Source organism: Dermochelys coriacea, chromosome 1, assembly GCF_009764565.3.
Source record: "Dermochelys coriacea isolate rDerCor1 chromosome 1, rDerCor1.pri.v4, whole genome shotgun sequence".
Classification (NCBI taxonomy): domain Eukaryota; kingdom Metazoa; phylum Chordata; order Testudines; family Dermochelyidae; genus Dermochelys; species Dermochelys coriacea.
Window position 1 is genome coordinate 11,613,105 of NC_050068.2, and position 8,634 is coordinate 11,621,738.

Genomic DNA, 8,634 nt, shown 5'->3' on the forward strand with positions numbered 1-8,634 from the left:
GTAGCACTCCTAATGCCATGGAATGGTTTGATAGATATTTTCCTTCTGGACTCATTAAAATAAAATAAATACGTATTTCGGTACTTTTAAAAATGCATATCAGGCCAAATGCAGCTCCATTGAAGCCGATCATCTCTTTAGAGTTGGACCCACTTGCCCCGGGGCTGAATCTGGACCACCATGTCCAGTTTGGAATGGCTCCTTCAGAATTTGTAGACATCTCTAAGGTCAATTGTGTAAACAGGTATCCAGGTGTGACATAAGATATGTATGATTCACCTGCTTGAGCTCTTTTTAAATGCATATTTCCTTCCCCTGGAGGTCATGCTGCATTTGAGAGCCATCTTATTAATAAGTACCGGTACTTACAACATTCCACTGTCCAACACCTACTTAGATGGTAAACTCTTTGGGGCAGAGACTGGCTTTTTACCCTGGCACAACAAGCTGTTATCTATGACTGTGGTCCCTAGGTGCTTCAGTAATACAAATAATAAATAATTGTCAAAAAAGCAAACACCTGAATGTAACAAGAGCTGTTCTTTTCCATGCGACTTTACTCAGCAAGTTGTTCAATATAATATTTGTATTAACAATCAAGATTTAATTTATTTCCCTTTTTTTGAGTTGTGCTTTCAGTTCCTTCATTCAAAATATGTTAAAAACAATCCCCACACACATACATTACAGAACGATGCGAGTTTCTGTATTTTCTTTTCAGAGTAGCAGCCGTGTTAGTCTGTATTCGCAAAAAGAAAAGGAGTACTTGTGGCACCTTAGAGACTAACAAATTTATTAGAGCATAAGCTTTCGTGAGCTACAGCTCACTTCATCGGATGCATTTGGTGGAAAAAACAGAGGGGAGATTGATATACACACACAGAGAACATGAAACAATGGGTTTATCATACACACTGTAAGGAGAGTGATCACTTAAGATAAGCCATCAATCTCCCCTCTGTTTTTTCCACCAAATGCATCCGATGAAGTGAGCTGTAGCTCACGAAAGCTTATGCTCTAATAAATTTGTTAGTCTCTAAGGTGCCACAAGTACTCCTTTTCTTTTTGCGAATACAAACTAACACGGCTGCTACTCTGAAACCTGTCATTATGCAAGGCACTGAATTTAGCCATATAGAGTGGAAATCTGTCAACTTCATGAAAAAACTCATACAGATACAGACAGACATCATCTTCCTCTCCAAATGCAAACAGATGGACATCATACCGAAAGGACTGAAGGTAAAAAATCCATTACAATCTACATACCACACAGACTACGCTGACAGCTTGTGCCACACACTCTCAAAGAAACTGCGGAACCACCTGATCAACATCCTCTACAGCAAACAGGGAAAGATTAAGAATGAGCTCTCAAAACTGGATACTCTCATAAAGAACCAACCTTCCACACAAATTTCCTCGTGGCTGGACTTTACAAAAACTAGACAAGCCATTTACAACACACACTTTGCTTCTCTACAAAAGAAAAAGGACACTAAGCTATCTAAACTACTACATGCCACAAGGGGCCACAACAGTGGTTCCCGTAACCCACCCAACAATATTGTTAATCTATCCAACTATACTCTTAACCCAGCAGAAGAATCTGTCCTATCTCGGGGCCTCTCCTTTTGCCCCTCCACCCCCACGAACATGATACAGTTCTGTGGTGACCTAGAATCCTATTTTGGACGTCTCCGACTCAAGGAATATTTCCAACACACCTCTGACCAACATATTAACCCACAGAGACCTTCCTGCCAACACTACAAAAAGAAGGATTCTGGGTGGACTCCTCCTGAGGTCGAAACAGCAGCCTGGATTTCTACATAGAGTGCTTCCGCCGACGTGCACAGGCTGAAATTGTGGAAAAGCAGCATCGCTTGCCCCATAACCTCAGCCATGCAGAACACAATGCCATCCACAGCCTCAGAAACAACTCTGACATCATAATCAAAAAGGCTGACAAAGGAGGTGCTGTCGTCATCATGAATAGGTCGGAGTGTGAACAAGAGGCTACTAGGCAGCTCTCCAACACCACTTTCTACAAGGCATTACCCTCTGATCCCACTGAGAGTTACCAAAAGAAACGACAGCATTTGCTCAAGAAACTCCCTGAAAAAGCACAAGAACAAATCCGCACAGACACACCCCTAGAACCCCGGCCTGGGGTATTCTATCTGCTACCCAAGATCCATAAACCTGGAAATCCTGGACGCCCCATCATCTCAGGCATTGGCACCCTGACAGCAGGATTGTCTGGCTATGTAGACTTCCTCCTCAGGCCCTACATTACCAGCACTCCCAGCTATCTTCGAGACACCACTGACTTCCTGAGGAAACTACAGTCCATTGGTGATCTTCCTAAAAACACCATCCTAGCCACTATGGATGTAGAAGCCCTCTACACCAACATTTCACACAAAGATGGACTACAAGCTGTCAGGAACAGTATCCCCGATAATGTCACGGCTAACCTGGTGGCTGAACTTTGTGACTTTGTCCTCACCCATAACTATTTCACATTTGGGGACAATGTATACCTTCAAATCAGCGGCACTGCGATGGGTACCCACATGGCCCCACAGTATGCCAACATTTTTATGGCTGACTTAGAACAATGCTTCCTCAGCTCTCGTCTCCTAATGCCCCTACTCTACTTGCGCTACATTGATGACATCTTCATCATCTGGACGCATGGAAAAGAAGTCCTTGAGGAATTCCACCATGATTTCAACAATTTCCATCCCACCATCAACCTCAGCCTGGACCAGTCCACACAAGAGATCCACTTCCTGGACCCTACGGTGCTAATAAGCGATGGTCACATAAACACCACCCTATATCGGAAACCTACTGACCGCTATTCCTACCTACATGCCTCTAGCTTTCATCCAGATCATACCACACGATCCATTGTCTACAGCCAAGCTCTACGATATAACCGCATTTGCTCCAACCCCTCAGACAGAGACAAACACCTATAAGATCTCTATCATGCATTCCTACAACTACAATACCCACCTGCTGAAGTGAAGAAACAGATTGACAGAGCCAGAAGAGTACCCAGAAGTCACCTACTACAGGACAGGCCCAACAAAGAAAATAATAGAACGCCACTAGCCATCACCTTCAGCCCCCAACTAAAACCTCTCCAACGCATCATCAAGGATCTACAACCTATCCTGAAGGACGACCCATCACTCTCACAGATCTTGGGAGACAGGCCAGTCCTTGCTTACAGACAGCCCCCCAATCTGAAGCAAATACTCACCAGCAACCACACACCACACAACAGAACCACCAACCCAGGAACCTATCCTTGCAACAAAGCCCGTTGCCAACTCTGTCCACGTATCTATTCAGGGGACACCATCATAGGGCCTAATCACATCAGCCACACTATCAGAGGCTCGTTCACCTGCGCATCTACCAATGTGATATATGCCATCATGTGCCAGCAGTGCCCCTCTACCATGTACATTGGTCAAACTGGACAGTCTCTACGTAAAAGAATGAATGGACACAAATCAGACGTCAAGAATTATAACATTCAAAACCAGTCAGAGAACACTTCAATCTCTTTGGTCACTCGATTACAGACCTAAGAGTGGCTATCCTTCAACAAAAAAGCTTCAAAAACAGACTCCAAGGAGAGACTGCTGAATTGGAATTAATTTGCAAACTGGATACAATTAACTTAGGCTTGAATAGAGACTGGGAATGGATGAGTCATTACACAAAGTAAAACTATTTCCCCATGTTATTTCTCCCCCCCACCCCACCCCACCCCCCACTGTTCCTCAGATATTCTTGTTAACTAATGGAAATAGCCTACCTTGCTTGTCACCATGAAAGGTTTTCCTCCTTCCCCCCGCCCCCGCTGCTGGTGATGGCTTATCTTAAGTGATCACTCTCCTTACAGTGTGTATGATAAACCCATTGTTTCATGTTCTCTGTGTGTGTATATCAATCTCCCCTCTATTTTTTCCACCAAATGCATCCAATGAAGTGAGCTGTGCTTATGCTCTAATAAATTTGTTAGTCCCTAAGGTGCCACAAGTACTCCTTTTCTTTTTGTATTTTCTTTGTATTTCTGGAGCAGTGTGTGGGGTGGATACCGGTGAAAAGACTGAGCTTGCATGGGGAAGAAGAGTGGTTTCTGTCGCCACTTGCACTTTATTGTAGGGGATCAAGGCAGGAAGCTGGCAGCTACGCTGAACTCAGAAGCCCACTGTTAGGTTGGAAAGCGTAGCCAACATTTTTGTGTCTGAGGTGCTTAAAGCTAGACTAACTAAATCCATATTCAGGCTCCAAAAGAGAAGTGTGACCAGCTTTTCAGAGGCACTGAGGACTGCAGCTGCCATTCCCTTCTCTGGGCATGAAGAGCTAAAAAATTAGGTTGACCCGGCTACATCAGCTCGGGAGAGGGTGTGGGGGGGGGTTTGAAAAATTCCCACCCCGTAAGCGATGTAGTTAAGCCGACCCAACCCCCGGTGTAGACAGTGCTGAGTGAATGAAAAAATTCTTCCCTTGTCCTAGCTACTGCCTCTTGAAGAGGTGGATTTAGTCCAGCGATGGGAGAATCCCTCCTGTCACTGTGGTGAGTTTCTCTCCATTGAAGTGTGACAGTCGCACAGCTGTGGTGATGCAGCGTTTCTAGTGAAGATGCAGCCTAAATGTATGGCCTTCCCATTTCTAGTCCCCCTTGCTAGGAGGACTTCAAAACTGCCCAGCAAGTGTTGCATTCTGCCAGAGGCTGGAGAAGCCACTGCTCTGATTATTGACACGATCCTTTCATTGGTGCGCCCGTGCTCCGCCAAGGACCTCCCAGGCTGTGGAAGTTGTGGGGCTGGGACACAATAACAGAACCAAGCTCTCATCTAGCACTTTTCACTCCTAGATCTCAAAGCGCTGCACAATGGAGGTCAAGTGTCATTAGCCCCATTTTACAGAAGGGGAAACCGAGGCACCAAGTGGTGAAGCGACTTGTCTGAGGTCACCCAGCAGGCTAGTAGCTGAGCCAGGAATAAAACTCAGGTCTTCTGAGTCCTAGTCCAGTCCACTAGGCTGCCCTGCCTCTGTGAAGAAGAGAGCTGTGGTGGGGCTTTGCATTCTGTTCATTGCATTAAGAGCCTAAATAAACACAGCAAGCCAGGAAGTGGGAGAGACTTTTTAAAATTAAGCTTATGGTCTGGTGCACATGCTCTTTAATGCCTGAACAGTGCTTCCACCAGGCACTCTGATGCCAGGGCGACGGGCATTTTCTGAGACCCTCAGCAGGACTGACTGGATGCAGTGGGAATCATAGGCCCCGACTTCTAGTTTCCCCGGGGGTGCTCCATCCCCGCTCTGTCCCGAGGCCCCACCCCCACTCCGCCTCTTACCCCAAGGCCCCATCCTCGCTCCACCTCTTCCTGCCCCCGCTCCATCCCCTCCTGAGGCCCGTGCCTGCCTGCCACTATCCTCCCTCCCCGAGCCACTGATCAGCTGTTGGGCAGGGCCGCCGAACAGCTGTGGCCGGTGAGTGCGGAACACCCCCTATATTTCCTCATGGATGCTCCAGCCCCGGAACACCCATGGAGTCAGCACCTTTGGTGGGATTTGTGGGTGCTCAGCACCCCAGAGAATCCAGTCAGTTAGGACCTGATTGTGCCTGGCTGTTCTGTGGTGGGGAAAGGCACCAGAGGCCTGCTGTGACCCTGCGTAACGCCGACAGACCCCAGTCGGCGGCGGGTGGGATCGAACTGGGGATCTCTGGAGCTTGGTGCATGAGCCTCTACTGCATGAGCTAAAAGCCACCTGCCTGTTAGTTCAGGCTGCAGAGCAGACTCATTTTCTCTCTCTCTCTCTAACTTGTCTCAGTGCCACTACATGGGACAGAACCCCACACCCAGGAAGTGTGTGGGTTACACCTGCACTGCTGACAGGCACAGCTGTAACCCTTCTGTGAATCTCCAGGGCTGCAGGACAGCTCCAGTGGGTGGGGAGAAAGCAGGATCATGATCCCTCCTTTCTGTGTCCCAGCCAACGGAGCTGGCTGGGTGTGCTGGCGGGCAGCCTGTCGCACCCCTGGAGGAGTGTAGCAGCAGCAGGTGTCCAGAAGGAATTCTCCAGGCAGAATTCCCCGGGGGCAGTGTGATGCTCTGCTCTTGTGCAACAGGGCACTGGGCCTGAATGACATGCCGTGGCTCTTCTGTAGGCACGGTTTTGGCCTCACAGTTTGTGCAGCACTTTTCGATGGTAGGTCAGAATTAATCGACATTGGACAGAAATCCAGAAAACAAACTGGACTTGCTCCGTTGCCTGGCCTTGTTTGTCTAGCCTTGTCCTTTCCCAGTTATCGCTGGGTGTTTAAGATTTTGAAATCTGCAGCTGAGTTGTCCACTTTGCAGGTTCCAAAGTTGCCTTGCAGGGGACTTAGATGGGACTATGAGGAATTCAAAACACACTCGCAAAAGGCCAGTGAAGAGAATGGAATAAATTCAGCCCTGGTGAAACTGCATTGACTTCAACAGCGATGCTCCATTGAGAAATGACAGTGCTTATTTAATCTCAGAGCTGATCCTAACTAGTCAAATTAAAGGATGGTGGATTTAGTCCAATTATAAAGCTACAAGGTCAACATACTAGGTTGGGGAGTATTGGCTTGTTTTTCCCTGTACTTGGCCAGCTTCCAGGCCAAATGCGAGAGATTTACAGGATCTGATTGTGTGCTCTCATGTACTTGTGATCCGTTACACCAGTGCAAAGTGGGTGCGAAACACTGCCTTTCTGACTCTGGTGTGGATGGTACCTGCTTTGCACTAGTGTAGGTAACTGCAGGTCTGATAGTATCAAAAGGGGATTCAGTTGGAAGAGGAGCTCTCATCAGCCCTTCTCACTCGGAACCAGGAACCTAGTCAGCATTTTTAGTTCTGTTTTTGCTGCAAACTGAAAACCACAACAAGGTCTCACTAAACCAGAAATGCCAGAAGGTGTGTGCAGCACACATTTTACAAAAGCACTCTGCTTCGATTCCTCTCCTTCTCCTCCATTTGTTCTTCTCTTGGGATGTGAGATACAATTGTCTCCTAAACCTTGGGGAAGAGAACTGAGCAGCCCTGAAATCCTGGGTCTGGTGATTGGTCTCACTGGGCTTTGGATCAGGCCCTATACCATGGGATCTGCAACATACATGCCCAGGTGTCACTGCTTTCTCTGGAGGTCCCTCCCCGAAGTGGTTGGAAGAGGTTCACCACCACCACGGAGCAGGCTGCAGTGTGACTTGCAAAGGATCCCCACAGGGTAAAGCTGGCAGAGGGAGTTACAGTAAATCTGTCTAGACAGCTGTGAAGAATGTGTCCCAAAACTAGGGTCTCTAAAAATAGCATCTCAAAGTATCTTGTCAACGTGAGGAAAGCCCAGTGCCCAAATGAGAGCTCCAGAATGGGCTGCAGTGAATGAGGGCTGTTTCTGCACTAGCAGTGCCTGAACTGGTTGGGAGAAGATTTTACCACACAAGAACAAGCCCTAGCAGCACTATGAAGAACACTCAGAATGCGAGTGTAACCCACACACCTCCTGGGGGTAGTGCTCTGTCCCCGCTAGTGGCACCGAGACCACTTACAGATTAATGAGTCTGCTACAGCCTTAACTAAGAGCCACGTGGCTTTTAGGTCATGCGGTAGAGGCTCATGCATGTAGCTCCAGAGGTCCCAAGTTCGATCCCACCCACTGATGACCAGGGTCTGTCTGTGTTACACTGGTGCAGTGGTTCTGGGGTGCTATGGGCACACTCTACAGCCTGTGCAACTCCCTTGACTTCACAGCAGTTACCCCTGAGCAGGGGAGAGGAGAAATACCGCTTGTGGGTCAGAAAGTCCCCTAAAACACACAGGGATCTTGCTGCCCAGGTATACATTTTTGAAAAGGATTTTGGAAAATGAGAGTGCTGTGTGAGTTAGAAGAAAGGCAGCCACATGATGATAGAATCATAGGACTGGAAGGGATCTCGAGAGGTCATCTAGTCCAGTCCCCTGCACTCATGGCAGGGCTAAGTATTATTTAAACCATCCGCGACAGGGGTTTGTCTAACCTGCTCTTAAAAATCTCCAATGACGGAGATTCCACAACCTCCCTGGGCAATTTATTCCAGTGCTTAACCACCCTGACAGTTAGGAGGCTTTTTCTAATGTGCAACCTAAACCTCCCTTGCTGCAATTTAAGCCCATTGCGTCTTCTCCTATTCTCAGAGGTTAATGAGAACAATTTTTCTCCTGTCTCCTTTTAACAACCTTTTATGTACTTGAAAACTGTTATCATGTCCCCTTTCAGCCTTCTCATCTTCAGACTCAATAAACCCCATGTTTTCAATCTTCCCTCATAGGTCATGTTTTCTAGAGCTTTAATCACCTCTTCTCTGGACTTTCTCCAATTTTTCCACATCTTTCCTGAAATGTGGCTGTGACAGGATCCCCGGGGTTCAGCCTGGGACTGTGGAACTGCTGTGCCCCCTTAATTCTCCAGCCTGGGCTGTCTCTCACAATGCTTTGCTAATGACAAGCAGCAAACCCCTCCAGGAGCTGTGATCACTCAGCACAACCACATGTGGAGCCCCACACTCAGCTAGATTGCATGAATGCTCCCAGA